This window comes from Jaculus jaculus, chromosome 1 (genome assembly GCF_020740685.1).
Source record: "Jaculus jaculus isolate mJacJac1 chromosome 1, mJacJac1.mat.Y.cur, whole genome shotgun sequence".
Lineage (NCBI taxonomy): Eukaryota > Metazoa > Chordata > Mammalia > Rodentia > Dipodidae > Jaculus > Jaculus jaculus.
In genome coordinates, this window is record NC_059102.1 from 53,340,525 (window position 1) to 53,361,370 (window position 20,846).

At 40.8% G+C, this 20,846-nt stretch overlaps 1 protein-coding gene across 4 annotated transcripts in view; it reads left to right on the forward strand.

Moving 5' to 3' along the window:
• Positions 1–20,846, forward strand: part of Glis3 (GLIS family zinc finger 3) — a 492,950-nt gene that overhangs the window by 135,456 nt on the left and 336,648 nt on the right. Inside the window, exon 1 of one of the 4 annotated variants that reach the window (XM_045157716.1) lies at positions 7,167–7,237. The exons of the other annotated variants lie outside the window; for them this stretch is intronic. The gene's annotated coding sequence lies outside the window, so the exon portion shown is untranslated. Of the gene's footprint in view, positions 1–7,166; positions 7,238–20,846 lie in introns of those variants that run through there. 4 annotated transcript variants of the gene reach the window in all.

Here is a 20,846-nt window from a genome sequence, read left to right on the forward strand (position 1 = left end):
TCTAGTTATGTCTTCATAGCAAAAGGTACCTTTTTTCATAGTATATACTGTTTGGAGAAACTTAAACCACATTTTGTTATATTTTGAAAGTTATAATTGATAATATATAATAATGTATTGCTTTTATATTTTTGTGTCTTGTTATCATGTTGAATTTTCTCTTACTTTGCAGTGATTTTTAGCATGCCCTGTAGGGTTGTTATAGGTAGATAGTACTTCGGAAATTTAACTTAATGAAAAGAATAGAATAAAGGGCCTGGAGAGATGGCTCGGCAGTTAAGGCACTTGCTTGCAAAGACTAATGACCTTGGGTTAATTCCCCAGTATCCACATAAAGCCAGATGCATGAAGTGTCACATGCATCTGGAGTTCATTTGTAGTGGCTGGAGGCCCATTTCCCCTCTCTTTCTTGCAAATAAATAATAAAATATTTTTGAAAGAGAATGAAATCGATGTTTATTCAAAAAATGTTTGAGCTGGAAGGAATTTGAGAGATCATTTAATGCTTAGCATTCATATTGAGCATGATAAACTTGCAAACAGGAGAAGGCAACTTCTTGCCTCATTTCGTGCAGAGTCGGAGCATATGTACAGAAGCACAGAAGAATCTTTTGGATGAGAGCAATCACAGTTCTCATAATTTTCATTTAAAAGTACAACATGGCAGCGTGCAAAGCTCTTGGGATGTTCCAGATGGCTGGACATGTGCCTACTTCTCCCTTCTTACACCCTCAGAAGTGCCCTAGCGGCCCTACCTTGAATTCTTCCAAGGATAAAAGCTTTATGCAGCACGAAGTGTGCTTGGTCACTTCTGATTTCTAGAAAGTTCTTTCTGTGGTTGAGCTGCATTCTGCTCCCTAGAGGCTCATGTGTCCTTTATGGTCGAATGGTGTTGGAGGAAGCAGAGCTCTCACCAGCTGCCTAAGTGTCTCTGTGTGAGGTTTGAATGTGAATGGAAAAATTTGTGTTGCTTGTGGGTTGACTAGGTGAGAGATACAGACTTTGGGGAGGGATTGAAGTTGTGGTTTCTCTAGACCTGACCCATCTTGTCGGATAGGATTAAATGCTCTTTGATGCGTTGAGGTTTTTCTAGTTCTGGGCCTGGAGAGTATGTGTAGCTCCTTTCACCTTTGAAAGGCCCTGTTTTCCTTGGGGCTTTTGGCCAGGGCTGCCCCCTGCTGGGGGGTTATTAGTTGGTTAACTAGGGACAGTTACTTCTTATGCTTCATTAAAAAGCAAGGTTCCTATGCCAGGAGGCACCATCCAAACACATTGAAACAGTGAAGAGCCCTTTCATTACTGCAGACTCCTGAAGGCAGAACTTTTCTTTATAGCAAAGACAAAGAAAGTAAGGCCACAATGCAAAGGAATTCCCTCTGTCTGTAACTGCTAATTGGACAATTGTTCAGCAATTCTTATGATGCCAGGAAATCATAGCCTATAGCCTCATTCACTGCTTGTAAACTTCCTTTGAGATGGAAATCTTTAAAAAAATTATACTGTCAAGTTTGATATGCTTAAGTGAAACCATTTCTCCTTTACTTAGCAAGGGCCTGCTGCTCCTAAGAGCCTCAATATTGCTTCCCTGGCACACTTAACATCTTTCAGCACTAGTTCTCCTCAAACCTAAGGTTGAGGAGCAGAGTGACAAACTCAAACTGAGCCCCCTTTAAAAGTAAAATAGGGAATTGACACAATGTCATTTCTTACTGCTTCTGAAAATTCGTCTGGAGTGGGGAGTGATGGTTTGTATATCCTTTAGGTGTGAGGACAAGAGGAAGTACCATTTCTCTGTGGCATTTTCAGATTTCATTTGTGGAGTTAAAAGAGGATTAGTCTTTAGGTCCAGTCGTAAAGTAGGGGTCCATATTGTTCCTCTTGTTTTGGTCCCCTCATCTTTGTTCACCCCTTGCTTCCTCTAGTGCTCTATCTTTCATAGATGCTTTGGATCTAAATCCACTGCTCAGTGGATAGCCAGACTCTCTGTCACCTTTCTTACTTTGATGGTGAAACACATTTTTCTGCTGCAGAAGCATTTGCACCAGTAAACCTCTTTCTGATTTGCAGATTATAAAGGCAACAGGATGTTGATAGAAAGTTCATCCAGGTTTTTTGTGCAAGGATTGAGTCTACCACTAATTGGCTATGAAAAGGAGTTTTACTTGTCTGTGAAGTAAGGCGGTTGAACACATGATTTCTGATATCCATCCTTGGCATATATAACCCTTTGAATTCAAAGTATAGTAGAAGCAGAGATATATCTGTTTCTTATGAGGGAATCCCTTGCAATTATTCTGGTAAACAAAAACATTTTAGATTGAGAGATTAAAGGTTTTCAGATGTGAACTGCAGGTGGGAAAAGAAATGAACAATGAACATCACGTTCCTACAGGGTCAGGTGCTAGATGGCTCATTGTGTGACATCACCAAGCTGGTTGAAGTGATTTGGCCAGATTCACCCAACCACATACCCATGGATCAAACTGGCCTCATGACTTTTCTGTGGTGTAGACTCCTCTGGCCTCCGCACTGCTGAGCCCACCTGCCCACACTTCCACACTTCTCTTAATGGCGATGTTTTTAGTGGATTAGAAGAGCAGGGAGCAACTGCTTGCATAGGACAGCTGGTGGCTGTTGAGACTATTTTTTAAAAAAAAACAAAAACATATTATTTATTTGAGAGAGAGGGGGAGAGAAGGAATCAGGTAGAGAGAGAATGGGTGTGCCAGGGCCTTTTGCCACTGGGAATGAATTCCAGATGTACATACCATCTTGTGCATGTGGCTTTATGTGGGTACTGGGGAATCAGACCCAGGTCCTTAGGTTTTGCAAGAAAGTGTCTTAACTTCCCAGCCCTGTTTAGACTACTCTTTAATGTCTGTGCATTTTGCAAGATGTAAACCTAGGCTACCAAGGCAGAATTTTAGAAAAGATTCTCTTTAAGCTGTATTGATAGTATTTTCAAGGTAGACTGAACTTTTGATAGAAAAGGGTCCTAGAAGAGGTGGATTTTGGACTGGAGAGATGGCTTAGCAGTTAAGGCTGTTGCCAGTAAAGCCTAAGAACTCATGTTCAAATCTCCAGGTCCCACATAAGCCAGATGCACAGTGATTCAAGTGTGCAGTGTTGCACATACACACAAGGAGACACATACATCTGGAGTTTGTTCACAGTGGCTAAAGGCTCTGGCACTCCCATTCTCTCTCTCGTACTCTTTCTATTTCTGCTTCTTTCTCTCTCACTCTCCCTCAAAATAAATTTTAAAAAAATTTATAAAGGTTGGTTTTGTGTGAGAAGTTGTTTGTTAAAGGCATTTATTTTGTATTGTACCTGATGCATTTTGTGACTGTCTTTGTGTTTATGCGTGTGAGTATGTACTGGCATGTGCACTAAGTTCATGCATCCCTGTATGCTGACCAATTGTGTACACTCAAGACTGCTCAACAAAACATCTTTTCTTTAGAAATATTTAGGCAGGTGAGTGTTTTCATGTGTTGTTCCTAAACATCACCACCACCACCACCACCACTGTTACCATTGCAATTATCACTGGTTTTTCTTTTAGTACTCCAACAGCTTTCTCATATTATTTTACTGGGCATCATTCTTGTGCTGTTATTCTTTGTATCTGTTTCACTTGCAGGCAGTTGGATCTTAAATGAATAAACAAATACATGTGATGAGATTCACAAAAAAAAAAAAAAAATCCCTGAAAGTAAGAACTTACATGACAAGAATTTCACCTCTACTACAAAAGGTTAGACTAGTGCCACCTGTTTATACATGTGACGGGCATCATTGAAGGTACCTAGAGTAAAGTCAGGTGCCATTCCTCAGTACTGTTTATACATGGAAACTGAGCTCCCTTGCGGGCTGTGGGTGTTTATTCCCTTTCTGGAAGAAGGTTGGGTTTCTGATGACCCCGGGGCCCATGAGAACAATCTATCCTGCTGTGTGGAGGCATATGAATTCATATTCATCTGTGCATACTTTCACACTTGGCTATTTGGCTTCAAATGCTCACTTTAGCAAGTTACTATGTTTTCTGAACCTCAGCTTTTCTCCCCTGTGAAATGGGATGGTAAAAGTCAGAGTCACTGTAGGCACTAAATGGGTTAAACTAAGAATAATGCCTCCAAGGAAGCCTTCCATTAAAGTCAGTGCTTATTTTCTCGGTTTATAAGTGAAGTAGTAATTATAACTGAGGGAGTGTTGGTGATGGAATATGCTTATATACTGCTAGCTAGTTAACTCTGTACATCCTTTGTGGGACTTATGAAAGCGGAGAGGACAGAGAGTGGTGTACTCACATTTCCATGTAGGGCTTCATGGAAGAGGTGACAAGTCAAACACTTTGGGAAGGACTATAGGCGTGGGGGAGGGGAGCTGTGAACGCAGTGAAGTGGAGGGTGAGTCTGGGAGGAGCGAGTGTTAGGAAGGGGTAGGACCAATGCTGCAGCAGAACAGAGGCAGTTCCAGCACTCCCAGCAAGTTCTCCTGTTTTACTTTTTTTGTTTTCTTATTTTAAAAAACAAAATCAACCCTATTCTTGCTGGCCCTCTGCTCATCTACCTTTACTAAAACAGGCTCCTGACCCGGAGGGGCCATTACCTGAATGTGGGCGTTAGTTGTTTGCCTAGGTTCTTGTGCAGGAAGCTGTGGCTTGTGTGTGGTGGGGAGGTGGTACCTCAAGACAGATAAGGCAGCCTGTGGCTCTGCGGATCTCCCAGTTCAGGGGGAAGGTAATATATAGGTACATATGGTACAAGGGATCAGGTACAAAAAGTCCATCGTGTTGCATAGTAGTGTAGAGAAAGGGTAATGCACTTTGAACTTGGACCAGAAGGCAGAACCCTGGAAGGTTCAATTCAAGGAGGGAACATTTCAGCTGGTCTTTGTCAATGGAAATAAGGAGGTGGGGAAGGGTAGCGTTCAGTGGTTTTAGCTTCCCCATTGGGGTGTGTGTGAAGGAATCCTGGCATGAAATGAGGTTGTAAGTATAGCAAGGAAACCAATGCAGCCAGATATCACCATGAATCAGTGATAATTAGTAAGATTTTTTTTCCTAAAGCCATTTTTGCTGTAATAAGAAAGGGAGGGGGCTAGGAGCTCTAACATTTCTTACCTTCAAGTTAAATGTTAACTCCTTTGTATAGTTAACAGCTAACTTACTCTTTCTGCAAGAGGAACAGGAGGAGGAGAAAGTATTATGCCATAGTAAGCATCTCACTTTAATAAAAACCCAAACAACAAAATGCAACACTGACTTGCTTCTGCAGTTGCTTATTTTCAGCATTAGTACACATGTAGCTATTACAGAGCTGTGTGCACACTTGAAGAGGCTGTAGACATACTTCTGTGAATTCCATGAGTGTCTTCTGTGCGGTGTGCAGAGGTTTAGTTATTTTCGAACACATTCCTAGTTCAACCATTAGAAAATTATGGGTTTTATTTGTATAAACTCAGCAGCTAAAATAGTGCTTCCAGAAAAGTGGGTGAGCTCACTGCTGTCTGCTCTGACCCAGGCAAGTTAATGACCTGCCCAGCATTGTTTGCACCGGCCAGGCCTGGCTGACTTCACCAGCAGTTCCACTTGAAGGGAGACATTGTTTCTGAGAGTGCATTTGTCCGAAGTTCTCTCTGCTCAGCAGTGTGGCTCAGTGTCTTAGCAGTCTCTGAGTGTGCCTTCTGCCTGTACTTTGTGAAACCGCAGAGTAAGTTGGCTTGGGAATGTATGCAAAGAACTCCACAAAGCTGTCTGTGACCCCCAGCAAGAGCGAGACATAAACCCTTCTATGCCCACACAGGTACCCAAGTAGGCACTACCTGTGGGAGCCCCACTGTGCAAGGACTTGTACTTCCAACACTTTGAAGCTCAGTAGCTAAGGGATATGAATAATTTAAGCATGAGGTGCCTTTGCTGATTGATCATAAAGAATAATGATAAAGAATAGAATGAATGTACGTAGAGGAAGGGACCTGGAATTACAGAAGTATAATTTCTGTATAAAAGTAAGATAGGTATAATATTGAACTTTTAGAACTTCTTAGGATATTGCCTATATAATGTACATTTTGATAAAGGTATGAATGGCCAAAGGAGATGAATTTTAATGGGCTTCAAATTCTAAATGTCAGTTTCTAGGTTGGTGGAAAATAAGAGACAGTCAATAAAATGCTTTTCATTTGGTATAAACTCTGAAGATATATTTATACACTCAGTGAAATAGAGAAAGACTAGCAGTGTGCTTTTAAAAGTCAAGATGCATGCTACCTGGAATGAATACAAAGTTACATCCTTGGTGTGCATGTATGAAAGAAAGCATGGCGTGCATCCCACAAATTTGTACGATTGTCAGTTAAGAAAAGCCCAGCACATTGGTTCTTGGTTGTGGTAAGTGAACAGCTCTTGGATTATCTTTTCCTTTGCTGTCTATCTCGAGGCCTGTTTGGTTTTTATTGTGAGGCTAATTAATGACAGAAGCAAATCCATCTCTAGGACAGGGAAGAAGTGTTTAAAGTGTGCTTTCGTCAGGGCTCTGTCCTTATGAAGCTGAAACTGCAGCTGGTAGGTTCCAAAATCCATTTGCCAGGTTCAGGTGACTTTGATAAGACTTTTCCTCTTTTGCGCCATATGCATGTGTGGACGCATTCTTGGGAAGATTGCTGTGGGGTAGTGTTGCATGTCAGAGATGAGGGAAGCTTAGTTATTAACCCCACATCGAGGGTGAAGAGGGGCAATGGGCAGCCTCTGGAATGAGGAAAGGGCCTGGCTGAAATATTTCCAAAAGGTCTCTTTGTTGTTTACACTTGTTAATTATTAATATTAATTATTGATGAAAAAACGGTTTTGAGTTACATGCCACACATTGTTTAGGAATAAATTACCACATTTCTTATCTGGAACTAGAGTTGATATTAAACTCTTTCAAGTAATCCATATTTATTCATTTAATAAGCTCCTCACTCACTTCCTTCAGAGCTGAAGACAAAAATGTGTGAGTTGCTAGCACACTGGGCATTTATTTTAAGAAAGGTCATTTTCCCTTCAGCTTTGAATGGCTTCTATCATTAAATGTATATGCTGTGGACTGAACCGAAGTATGACAGCCCTTTAAACAAGCATGCTCAGAACAAAGTCCGTGCCTCGTGCAAGATGTGTAGACGTTAGGTCTTGGCGGATAACTGCTAAATTAGTTATGAACGCTGTGCCATTCTCAGTTGTCTGTACTTTCAGGTAGGTACTTGTGGTTGGGTGTCTCATGTGTCTGAGTTAAACCCCTGATAAGTTTCCATGCTGCGTAGGGTGTCATATAGGTGTAAGTGTGTTCTGCTTGAATTCCTTTGAGCAGGTGAGTGCACTATGTCATTGAAGAATGTTCCAGAGAGAGGGAGAGAGAGAAAAGGGAAGGAGAAGAAAGAGTAAGAGGGAGGGAGGCAGGTAGGAGGGCGAAGGGGGGGGGCACATAAGGTTGGAGGTCTCTGACAGACTTGGAGACATGACTCTGGAAATCAAGCTATAAAAGCCAATATTTCTACTTCTAAGGCATTAGGGGCCTTCTGAGTGTTATGACGTTCATTTTAGCCTCATTCTTCAGAGACTATGTGTTGGGTGTCCTAAAGGCTTTATTCATTTCTCACTTCCGATTGTGTGCTGACCATCCATTGGCTCACAACAGTGTGCAAAAGTATTTAGTCGCAGCCCTCACAAGCTGAAGATCTGTTTGCCTACAGAAAGTCACCTCCTGGACTGAACTACCTCTAGGATTCAGTTCTCATTTTCCAGGCTGTCTTCTTGAGGTAGTCTGTATTGGGCAGCGTATTTTTCCCAGTAAGCGAAGTCACAGCAGTGTCTCTGAGACAGAGCAGTAGGCTGCTCCTGGATCAGTCAATTCTGTCATCTGAAAGACTACTTGGCCTAGTGCCCTCATCTTTATCTGAGAGTGTGACCTATGAGTAGTTTGACTGTGTTTCAGAGCCTGGATCTCAGGTCACAGATTGCCTTTGAGGAGGTTTGCTTTACCTTTAGGATGGTGATGGTCAGCTAAACTTTGCTTGTACTGGGCTCACTTCGTTTTGGGAAGAAAATTGCCATTATGGGAAACACAGACAGCGCTTTTTCCAGGGGAGCTTCCAGCTCTTGGTTGCTCCAGAGACAATTTCTGGTGGAGACAGTTATGAAGAACAAGCAACTCTTACAAATGAACAACCCGTTCTTATTTAACTATTTTCTAGAACATTCTAAAGAACTATAATACAGGTAAGCCTTGTTACATTGTCGTGAGTTGAAGCAAAGTAGAGAGGCAAAGTATGAGGTTGAAAAGATAGGGAAGGCAATTTTGTATCAGTAGCTTGTGCTTCTGTATCTCACAACTTCATTGTTTTTTTCCTTACCATTTATCAAATCATCTGACTTTGTGCTCCAACTCCTGCTTGATTTTTTTCTTTTTTCCATCTAGAGACCTTTGAATTATTTTTATTCATAAGTGAAAAATGTATTACAGCTTTATTTCCTTTTATTAATAGTTCCTTCTTGCCCTTAACCACATTTCTGACTTTTTGGCATGTGGAATCCAATGAGCTCATGCTTAATCATGTATAAACAACCGTCTAATTATATGGTTTTGAATTTTCATTTGACCGACTAAACAGAAATGACACAGAAATGAGAAACCTGACAACCTACAACCTCCCTGTCTTTGGATACCTGGCCCTGCTCTTTCTCACTCTTTCCTCAGGCATTCAGTAGAATGCACATCACAACTTATCAAAAAAAAATCAGTATGCATTTGCCAAGTTTCTGAGGTAAAATTGTTCTTTTCAAGGCTACGTGTCAAAAAACAAGTTGGCTGAGCTGAATTATATGTCTTCTTTTCAAACTGCTTTCAAACTCCATTCTTTCCTCCACTGAGGTGACCGACGTGTTTCTAGCTTTCCCTGAGTTGCTGGTGTCAGATGACAGAACAACATTCTCTGGACAGGTTTCTCAGTCTTTATCCTCTTGCCTGTACCCCTGAGGTACAATAACAACTACCTAGCTTGCTTTGCTCACATACTCTGTCTTCAAGCCCTTCGACACATTTTTGAAAGTAGGAAAAATTTTTTGAAACAAAGGTGATCACTGTGTTTCAATGAGTAGGAATAAGTTAACCATTCTCATTATTTTCCTCACCCCTGGATCTTAGAATTTCCAATGCAGAACATACTCTTTCATGGAAATTTTGGTGGTCTCATCATAGATTGTTTAGTGTGCTTGAGAAAGACAATAGACTAGTAAATGTTTCATTTATGCAAGATGAATGAGTTCTGGAGATCTGATGTATCTGAGTGGCTATGGTTGACAATATTGTGTTGTGTACTTGAAATTTATTATGAGGATAAATGTTAATTTTTTAACACATAAAAGGTAGCAATATGAGGTAAATGATATGTTAATTAACTTGATTGTAATGATAATTTCATAATATATATTATATAGATATCATACACATATGCATACAGGGGATGGTCTGCTTCAAATTTATGCACTGTAAACTTATACATCCTGTATCCTTAATTTGGATATTTTTATACATGTCAGTTATACTTGACATAAATAAGGTAGATGAAAGGAAAATTGTTTTTGTTATTTTTGTTTTGATACTTTGCAAGATGAGTATTTCAGAGAAGAGGATTGTCTTCACTATAATAGTGAAGAAATGAGAACAGACACTTGTGAAATTTGGCCAATGTGATTTATTTTCTTATTAGTCCTTCGACCTTATAACCAATTTGATATCTCAGAATCTCTCTCAGGATGCATATCCTTAAATGCTAAAATTTCATGCAGTTAGATTTTTTTTAGTTTGAAAGCAAATAGACTCAATCTTGAGAATTTCGAGTTAGTAGGGTCTTGCTGAGGTTAATTCCTTATAGTTTTCCTTCTTGCAAATATTCTAATATTTTTATAGGTTTTCTGCCCACTCTTAGGCTCTATTCTTAGTGTTGTAATCTTTCATTGTAGACTTTCTTTAAAGATCTTCATTCCTTCCATGATGCAAGAAAATCAAAGTGAGGCTTTTGCATATGGTTAATATTTTTGTTTTGTTGAGCATTTAAAAACAGAGAGAGCCAAGTATGGTGGTGCATGCTGCAATCTTATCCCCCAGGACATTGAGGTGGGAGGATCAGTCCTGTTCCAAGGCCAGCCTGAGCTACATAGTGAGCCCAAGGACATCCTGGGCTACTGAGTGAGACTATCTGAGAAGGAGAATGGCAGGGGTGGAGGAGACTTTTCATCCACCAAGATAAAGACTCTACATAAGTAGATCCTTTAAAAATATATTTTTTACTCATTTATCTGAAAGAATGTGTGAGAAAGAGAGAGAGAATGGGTACACAAGGGTCTCTAGCCATTGCAGGTGAATTCCAGATGCATCTGCCACCTTGTACATCTGGCTGTCTATGGGTACTGGGGAATTAAACCTGGTTTCTTAGGCCTTGCAAACAAGCACCATAATCACTGAGCTATTTCTCCAGCCCATCAAGTGGTCTTTTGAGAGATGGAGAAATATTTTATTTCTCTATTTCTTTCCCATTTTTCTTTGGAAGCCACAAGATCTTATGTTTTTATTCAGGAAATGAGTCTTTTACTCAATTAGCATTCAACATTATATTCATATTGGCTTTTAGCTTTTTTTTTGTTTTGTTTTTTTGTTTTTTGAGGTAGGGTCTCAATCTAGCCCAGGCTGACCTGTAATTCACTATGGAGTCTCAGGGTGGCCTCAAACTCATGGCAATCCTCCTACCTTTGCCTGCCTATTCCTGGGATTAAAGTCATGCCACCACACCCGGCTTGGTTTTCAGCTTTTATATTCAAATTCAGATAAGCAGCTAACATGTCTTTCTTCAAAAGTATTATTTCAGGATGGACAGATGGCTCAGTGGATAAAGCATTTGCCTCACAACTTGGAGTACCTGTGCTTAGATCCCCAGACCCTGAGTAAAAGCTGGCAGCTGTGGTGGGCTTCTGTAGTTCCAATAAAGCTGTGGTGAGAAGGAAGCAGACTGTCCCAGAAACACAAAAGGAGGAGTTCTCACAGAGAGATCCTGCTTCAAGTGAGGTGGAAGGTGATGCCATGACTGTGTACGCCCATGCATGCATATGTAGCCACACCCAAACATATAAATCCTAAAAAAAAAAATGTTATTTGAGGGAGAACATTGTCACAACTTTTAATTTAATTATTTCATAATCCTGACTCAATATGTATTAGGATATTTTTTTGAGGGTACTAGAGGTTGAATTTAAGGCCTGGTGCATGCCACACAGAGGTTCTACCCTTGAACTATCTCTCCAGCTCTGCTTTTGTGTTTCGATTGGAAAGGTTAGTGTTGAAAGTGATGCTGTTCTTCACTATTTGACCTTAAATATAAATATGGTTGGTTGAGTGTTGTTGCAGGAACTACTGCTGACTTAGTGTACCTATGTGATGTAGAGGTAAGACTGTCATAATCACTTTGATATTAATGCACCTTCCGTCCCTCTGCACAGAGATGCTTAATTCACCCTCTTTCTTCTTTCAAGTTCAAAAATACCATTAAATAAAGGCAACAGAAGGAAACTTACATTATGTGGGCCCAAGCCAGATTGCCCGGGTGTTGAGATTTATGATGTTTGAATTTTGTTTTTGTATTTTGGCAGTTTGGTTAAAATTACATAATTTTATACACTGACAAACTGCTTGAGCCAAAAGGTAGATATTTCAGCTCTCATATCTCTCTAATTTTAAGTGAATGTGGATATGAGTTATTCTATCAACTCATGTATATAAGAAAGTCTTAATTCATTTTTTTTTTGCTTTTAAATTAAAACTTATCAACCCCAAAGCCATATTTTTCTGATTAGTGGGGAACTTGGTCTCAGTTATTAATGGTGGGGTACCCTGATTACCCTGACAAGGTAAGATAATACTCTAGGGTCTGTGAACAGAGAAGAAATGCCAAGAGCTTATCTGGTTCTTTGTATGTCAGCCTACTGCTAAGATACTCACTGACCAGGTCTGTGGGTATAGGAAGTGCCTGGTCCAGTGACTGAAATGTCTGGTCTCCAAAAGTCTTGTCAGTCTCTTCCCTTGTCTCTGTCTTTCCTGAGAAGCACTCTCCTCGTCCAGAAGGGGCTGTGCCTTCTGAGCACTTGGCAGAATCTCTGTGGACTTAGGCTTTGATTTAGGATGCAAAGAAAGGGCAAATTCAGGTAGTGTTTACTTTCAGATCTTTCATAATAAACTCTCTTGAAACAGAGGTGCACAACATGTAAATAATCATTGAATTTTCTTCTTCTCATGTTTTTAAGTAGAAACTTTGTATGGACACATTGTATGTTGCTACCATCATTTTCTTCCTCCCTGACCCCATTCCACTGAGGGCCTTCCTCAGCGGGATTGCTGGTATTCATCCTGCCCTTGTGCGTTATGAGGTGAGAGCAGTAGTCAGTCATTTTGTGTGTGTGTGTGTGTGTGTGTGTGTGTGTGTGTGTGTGTGTGTGTGTAGGAGGGGGAGCCAATATCTCTGGATATTCCCTCTCACCCTGTGGCTCTTAACAATCTTTCTGACACCTCTTCCACAAAATTTCCTGAGCCATGATGGATTTGTTTTAAATCTGAAACTAGTGGCAACTTCTCATTGTAGTTCATGATCTTAGTCTCCATAGGAGATCCAGCTGTGGGTTCTTTTCCACTGAGTGGTTCTCTTAGCCAATCAGAAAGCCTTTGGTTACCCACCTAGGCTAGGTGCCACCATTGCACAGGTGTGTACATCTTGTCAGGCTGGCTGCTTTTGTATAGCAGTGTCTCCTACTTGCTCACAACTTTGTTGCCATTTCTCCCAGCAGTTCCTGCAGTGCTTTCTAGCACTATACCGGAAGAACATCTGGGAACTGGCTTCTTTCCAGATTCCAGCCAGATCGCTTCATGTTCTGTGTTGCCTTTTACCCCAGGAAGGTAATCAGGTGCTTTGACAGAAGCCTGCATTGTTTCACTTCATGAATTTTCTTGCCATGAGCCTGAACTGTTGAATGAGTTTCTGAGCTTAGAATGAAGGATCTACAGTCTGGAGGAGTCAAGGACATCTGGCTAATGAGACCATGGAGGCCTGTGTTATGGGGGAGAGGCATCTTCCAGGGGAGAGGTAGGGTCCTTTCCATTTCTTAGAAGTGTGAGTAACTTAGTTTTTAACAACATGAAAGTGATGCTCAGAATCATTTGCCTTTTCTGTGGATTGATGTTTCTGGACTTGCAAATCCATGCAAAACATGGAACCACAACACCTTACTGATAGAGTAGGTGTTGTTTGGACAGTTCTGAGGAATTGCTGTTTGGGGGAAAGCAAGGGAGCATAGCAGCTGTTACTGGTGACAGTGTCAGCTTAGCTACTAAGAAGTTACATCTAGTATGAAGGATGGGTTGAGACCTTGCTTTTCTGTCAGGTCTTAGACAATAAGGAAAGTTTCAGTGATCTATGTTAAATAAGCTCGACTACTCTTTCTTTACCATGTGCACACACATATTTGTGTGTGTGTGTGTGCATGCACATGTGTGTGTGTACATCTATGCATAAGCATTTTCACTTGCTTATTTTTTCAAGACCAGACTCTAAGACAACATAATCTTCAGTGGAGTTAAGTGCAATGAGATTTTGAGGGATTTTACAGTGAACAAAATATTTTTCATTACCTACAACAATATAGTCAGGCTCCCATGCTCAGCCATTTCTTGTTACCCCACCAACATATATAGCAACGATATTGTATACCTGTTTAGGGACTTCATCTCTATCCTGCCTGAAAAAGATAGCTAAGCAAGTGAATTCTGCCTCTCCTCCCTTATATGATTATAAGGATCCATGTTACTTAAGTAGAGCGAATTCTTTGCTTTGCTCAATAAATACATGCTTACACTGTGTGTCTACTGAGTGCTTTCCTTCAAGAAGAAAAAAAAATTCTAAGGAGAAACTTTAGCTTGGTAATGTATTTTGAAAAGGAGGGAATCTGAACAGAGGTGGCTAACTTGTATTTCCAGCTGCTTGGTAACTGAGGAGCCAGGACATACCAGCAGACATGCCCACCAGGGACCTTATTCTTGGGTATCATGACTCACACCTCTTGAAGACGAATTTCTTAACTTTTATTTGTGGCCTTGAACTGTACTTGCCTTTTTAATTGCCCCACAAATCAAATCCATGATCTACGTTATCTATCAAATATTTAGTGTACCTCTGTGATCTGATAGAGGGCCGTCTGGTGAGGGGGTCTCACCAAACAGTAACAAACATTGCCATTTCTTTCACCAAGTTCATTTTTGGTTTTCCTGGGGATAGTCAGCAACTTAGAAGATCCATGACCTTGATGCACAGAAGAAAGATATGGAATCTAGTGCATTGTCAGCTTCTTCTTTGCTGAGATGGGCAGAGGTTGGGTTGTCAGCTACACTTGCCTGTGGTCCGTTCTAATCCTGAGTTCATGGTGACATCTTCCTAGCTTGGATTTGCCTTCAGTCCTTTTCTGCCTTCATACCTCCTGAAAATAGTTTGAATATTACTTACTATCATTGTTGCTGTGACAAAATCCCTGACATTGGCAACATAAGTGGAATGGTTTATTGTGACTCACTATGTGAGGGTTTCTTGGCAGCAGATCACATTGTGTCTGCGGTGAGGAAGCAGAGAAAGGTGAATGGTGTCACCCAGCTTGCTTCTCCCTTTTGTTCAGTGCAGGACTAAAGCCCATGGGAGGGCACAGATCGGGGGGCTCTCTTCCCATCTATGTTAACCTAGTCTAGCAACTTGTGTCCAGAATTTGTTTCCTGGGCAATTCTAAATCCAATTAAGTGGAGAACATAGATTAACTACCACAGTCCTCTTCATCGTCTGTCACCCTATCCTTCCCATACTTATAACCCTAACTGTAGCTCTTTTGGGGTGTTTAGGTTGGAAGGTTGTGTGCAATCACTTTAGTAATAACATTAACATCATAAGCTTATGGATTAGTCACTGTGTGCTGGCCACTCTTGACATCACTTTATTTAAGAATTTCAAAACAGCCTTATGAAAGGTGGAATAGTATCACCCCACTTTCCAGGTGAGCAAACAAAGACACAGAGAATTTGAGCCACTTGTCCAAGACGCCAGCCTTGGTAAGTAAAACCTCTCTAGCTCTGGTATCTCCATCCTGTACAACCTCTCCTACTCTATCTCCATAACACCTTCTCAGCACATCCTTTTCACATCAAAATGTGCTTACATTTCCTTTATGGTTTTCTGTCCCCTCAAGCCAACTCTTCACACAGCCTGTAGCCAGTGAAAGGCATCTGGGCTTCCTTGAGTTTTACAGATAAAATTTCTTGGTTGAGTTCTTTTTTTTTGTACTCAGCTCTAAGTAACATTGGGCATTTCCAAGTGTTTTCATCTTAGTTAAAACTCCCTCTAGTGGGCCAGAAACTGTTCTGCTGAAAGTTTATCCAATGATCATGGGAGTGTATTAGCATGGCACAGGGCCAAGCCCACACTCAGTCAATATAATATGGTGATGGTCTGCAGGAAACTGAGGCACCTTTCTCCAATTAAAGTGTGATTCCCCCTTCCTCTTTCTCATTCCTTCTTGTGTTTATGGACATCCTCTTTTGCTGAAAAAGGCCACCTTCATACATTTCTATGGATGAATCCACTGGATATTCTTCGGTTTATCCATGTCTAGATTGCAAACAAGAACTGTGTGACTTGTCTACATACCCATGTTCCCTGAAGTATCTGGTGTAGCAGTGTTTAGGGACACAATAAGGAGATACCTGACCAGTGAGTGATAAATTACTAATTTGTGCCTGAGCTAGTATTTCAGTTTTTCTGAATAGTGGTTTGGTATTTAACAGATATATCTATTCTCTTCCCATGGGGTTGTTGGAAAACTTGTCAAGGGAAATGTGATAAAACGTGCCTACATTTCCTTTTTGGTTTTCTGGGCTAATTGTAGGTGAACTTTATTTAACACTCTTGCTATACTAAAGAGTCTCTATGGAGCAGAGCAGCTTTCAAATCTTGGCAAATCATTACAAGGGACAACATAAGGGTCAGCATAAGCCCTCTATACTAATTAGTTGATAATTGATGTACAATAGCTGAGTGGTAGGACTTAAAACCCTAGGAATATTGTTTAATTCTCTCCAATTTATGAGGTGACTCAGAGCTGTGAATACTTTGGAACATTTCACCAGGAATTCCGAGCAGTGGGGAGCAAGGCTGAGGCATCATACCCAGGACCAGAGTACTGGGAGGACAGAAAGGGATAGGACAGTTTCAGGTTTCCTAGGGTATGGACGTGACCCCATTCAACACAGGGAAACAATGAAGTGACTAGGGTTAGTGATTCCATACTGTGTGAACAGTATTCCTATATGCTGCTAAAGTTGGAAGAGTGTGGTGTGAACATTATACTCTTGTGAGATAAACACAGGAAATTCAAACTGAACCCTGGAAGGACAAGCTGATTGGATGGTCCATGGGATTGTTTCTAGGTTTGAATTTGACTTATTTATTTAGCACCTTGTAATAGTGATGCAGAATAGAGTTTATATGATGTCATCCTCTTAAAAATTTCTATTTTATTATTTGTGTGTGCGTGCATGACATGTGTGTGTATGAGAGAAAGAGAGAGAGATCTATATGTGTGTGTGAGAGCTTGTGTAGGTGTGAGAGATCATATATGTGTATGAGAGATTACGTGTGTGTGTGTGTGAGAGAGAGGTGGGGGGGAGATGCATGCATGACAGGGTCTCTTGCTGCTGCAAATGGATGGCCATCCAGCTTACACTGGGGAATTGAACCCAGGTCAGTAGGTTTTGCAAGTAAGTACTTTTAACCACTGAGTCATCTCTCTAGCATCCCTCCTGAAGTCTCCCATTTAAACTCAATGCCTTAAATATTTATAAGCCAATTATAATATTCTCAAACTTGTTTCATTAGCTTCTACAACCATTGCTTTCATATTTTGTCATGTCTCTCACTCAAGGCCTTAGGCGCTATCTGCATCTGGCTCATGCACTGCTATAGTCTCCTTATCTCTTGGAGAAAGAGATTCAATCTTGGATGAACTCTTATTCCATTAAAATGCACCATGACTTACAACATGAGGCCTCTGATGCATGCCAGGCAACCTGTTGCACCATTATCTGGTTTAATGAGTATGGGGTATAGTGCAGTAATTTGCATTTTTAAGAAGCATCCCTTTGATAAATATAGCTAGGTTTGGAGTCATTAACAAAATTTAATTCCCAGCTGTAAAATCAGATTGTGTTAGCTTTCCATTACTATTAAAAAATACCCTAAGTAAGTAATTAACTTATAAAGAGAAGGCTGTTTTGACTTCAGGAGGTTCAGTCCACAGTCATTTGGGTACATTATTCTTGGGCCTGTGATGAGGCAAAGTGCATCATGGTGGGAAAGTGCGCTAAAACAGAGTCATATAAAAGTGGAAAAGAAGGACCAGAAAGAGACCAGGACCCACAATCTTCTTCTCTTCTTCATCCTCTCAATGACTTAAAACCTCCTGCTAATCCATACCTCTTGGAATTTCTAGTCACACCCAAACTTCCATGCTTAGGACCAAACCAGGAACACACAGGCCTTTAGGGCACATTCTAGACTGTAGCCCAGGTCTTTTGAGCTGGCTGCTAATTGATCCAGTCGCCTAAACTCTGTCTTCTCCCTTGCTCTGTGTTGCAGCAACCTAATGTAGCAATTCTAAATTTTATTTCCCCCGGAGACACTCTGCTTCCTTCACCCTTGTTCCATGTCTGTATTCTGTTAGTTTCCTTTCATTCATTTCTATGTTTTGGTGTTTTCATTTTTTTAAGTATTTTTGTTGTCTCTGTGTGTGTGTGTGTGTGTGTGTGTGTGTTTGGGTATATGTGTTTCTCACTGAGCCAGAGCTCTGCCAGCTTGCCCTGGGAAACCTGCCTGCCTCTGCTCACATTATCATGCCCAGCCTTTATGTGGATGCTGGGGTCCAAATTCAGGTCCTTATTTTGTGTAGCAAAGCACTTTATTGAATGAGCCATCTCCCTAGACCCCTATCTTATTAATTTCTAAAATGTGTTCTTTAGAATGTAAATCTTAAGTGAGTTGTGAGATGGTGCAAAAACCCTCCCCAAAGTAATTTATTATAGATATTTGTTTTCAAAAATATAATTTTATTTCTATTTAATTATTTGAGAAAGAATGAGAAAGAGGCAGGTACAGAGTGTGTGTACATGTGTGTGTGTGAGGAGAGAGAGAGAGAGAGAGAGAGAGAGAGAGAGAGAGAGAGAGAGAGAGAGAGAGAGAGAGAGGATAGGTGCACCAGGGACTCTAGTCACTGCAAATAAACTCCAGATGCATTCACCACATTGTGTACTTGGCTTAGATAGGTCCTGGGGAATATAACTTGGGTCCTTTGGCTTTGGAGACAAGCACCTTAATTTCTAAGCCATGTCTCCAGCTCCTAGAAATATTTTTGTTTATTTGTGTGTGTGTGTGTCTGTCTGTGTGTGTGTGTGCATGTGGGTATGCCAGGGCCTCTTGCCACTGCAAATGAAATTACATATATTGGTGCCACTTTGAGGGACCAGCTTTAAGTTGTTGGCTATGAAATTGAACCTGGTGGGCCAACAGGCTTTGCAAGCAAGAGTTTTAATCACTAAGCCATCTTCCCAGCCCTATGTTTTCATAGTAAAGACACAGAAAAAATTTGTAATAAAAAATGATTGGGCTGGCGAGATGGCTTAGCAGTTAAGCACTTGCCTGTGAAGCCTAAGGACCCCAGTTCGGGGATTGATTCCCCAGGACCCACGTTAGCCAGATGCACAAGGGGGCGCTGGAGTTTGTTTACGGTGGCTAGTGGTCCTGGTGCACCCATTCTCTCTCCCTCTGCCTCTTTCTTTCTCGGTCACTCTCAAAGTAAGTGAATAAAAATAAAGAAAAAAAATTTAAACAAATGTTTGAACTTTTTATATTAGGGGGTCCCAAAGTTGTTCGACTATAGACATCTCTATGAACTTTTTGTATTAACTCATTTGACATCTTTGGAAATTCTAAGGAACTTCGAGAAATGTGTCTGTGGTTAATCTTTCTTTTATACTTAAATTCATTTTATTTTATTTTATTTATTAGAGAGAGAGAGAATGAATGAGTGAATGAATACAGGCACACCAGGGCCTCTAGCCTCTGCAAATGAACGCCAGACACTTAGACTTCCTTGTACATGTGGCTTATGTGAGTACTGAGGAATTGAACTTGGGTCCTTAGGCTTTGTAGGCAAGTGCCTTAACTGTCTGTGGTTAATCTTCAGTGAATTATCTACAACATAGTCAATGCTCTCTTTCTTCTTTGAGTGCCTATCTATTATTTAGCTTCATATTTAATCTTGTGCACTCTGGCAACCTTTTCTGATGGTTCCTAGGTGCATCTGTCTTGTGTCTGTAGATTGTAAGTTCCATGAAGATAGGATGCTATACCCAGCATTATTTATCTCCCATAGGTTGTATGCAGTTTTGAGCACTTATAATATTTACCACTAGTCTCACTCTGATTCTGTCCTGGCTTTTTAACATTTCATAGCAATTCACTGTGCACTCACATATGTTTATTTCATGGTATCTGATGAATTTCAGTGGGGAACCATTACAAATTTGTTCAAATACAACACAGTAAGCCTAGTATGTTTGGCATGTGGGAACTCATTATCCCCAGTTCTAAGGAGGATTGTGAGTCCCATGACCTTGATCAGCAGCCTTTTCGACCTGGTTTTGCATGGGGCTGGAGGCAGAAGCCTATCTTTCCCTCTTTAAGCTGAAAAGTAGATACTTTTAAAACTTCTCACATATTCCTAATGCTTATCCAGTGTGAGAGACTACTTCAGTGTCTCGCCTGAGGGTGTGCACCTTATTACTGATGGGAACTGTTGCATTCAGGTTCATATTGCTGGTAAAAATCACTCAACCAAGAGCAACTTGTGAGAAAAAAAAAAAGGTTTATTTTGGCTTAGAATCAAGGGGAAGCTCCATGATGGCAGGGGAAAATAATGGCATGACCAGAGGGTGGACATGACCTCCTTGCCAACATCAGGTGGACACAGCAATAGGAGAGTGTGCAAAACACTGGCAAGAGGAAACTGGCTACCCATAAGCCTGCCCCCAACAATATACTGCTTCCAGGAGGCATTAATTCCCAAATCTCCATCAGCTGGGAACCCAGCATTCAGAACACCTAAGTTTATGGGGCACACCTGAATCAAACCACCACATTCTGCCCCTGGTCCCCATAAACTGATAATCATACATGATGTAAAATGCAATCCATTCAGTCCAACTTAAAAAGTCCCCACAGTTTTATTAATCCTGATGATGTTCAAACATCTCCATAATCCAAGGTCTTTTAACTGAGCCATAATACCATCCCCCATAAAAAAACCCATAATGGTACAGAATAAACATTCACACTGCAAAAGATGGCATTAGGAATAACAAAGAAATATCCAACCAATACAAGATTAAAACAACCAAGGCAACCATCAAACTCTGTAACTCCAACTCCAACAACTCTAGTCAGTGACAAATCTCCAAGTCCAATAATTCTAACCAGCAACAAGTCTCTGGAGTTCCAATTCTGCCTCTCTAGCTAGGCTACTCACAGTCCTGAGCAAACTACACTGGGGTCTGGCAGCTCTCCTTAGCAGACATCTCGTGGTCCTGACATGTCCATTGGATCTCCACTGCAACCCACAGTTCATCCTCATGGCTCCATTGGGACACCATGCCAGTAATCCAGCAGACCTGCTTCAC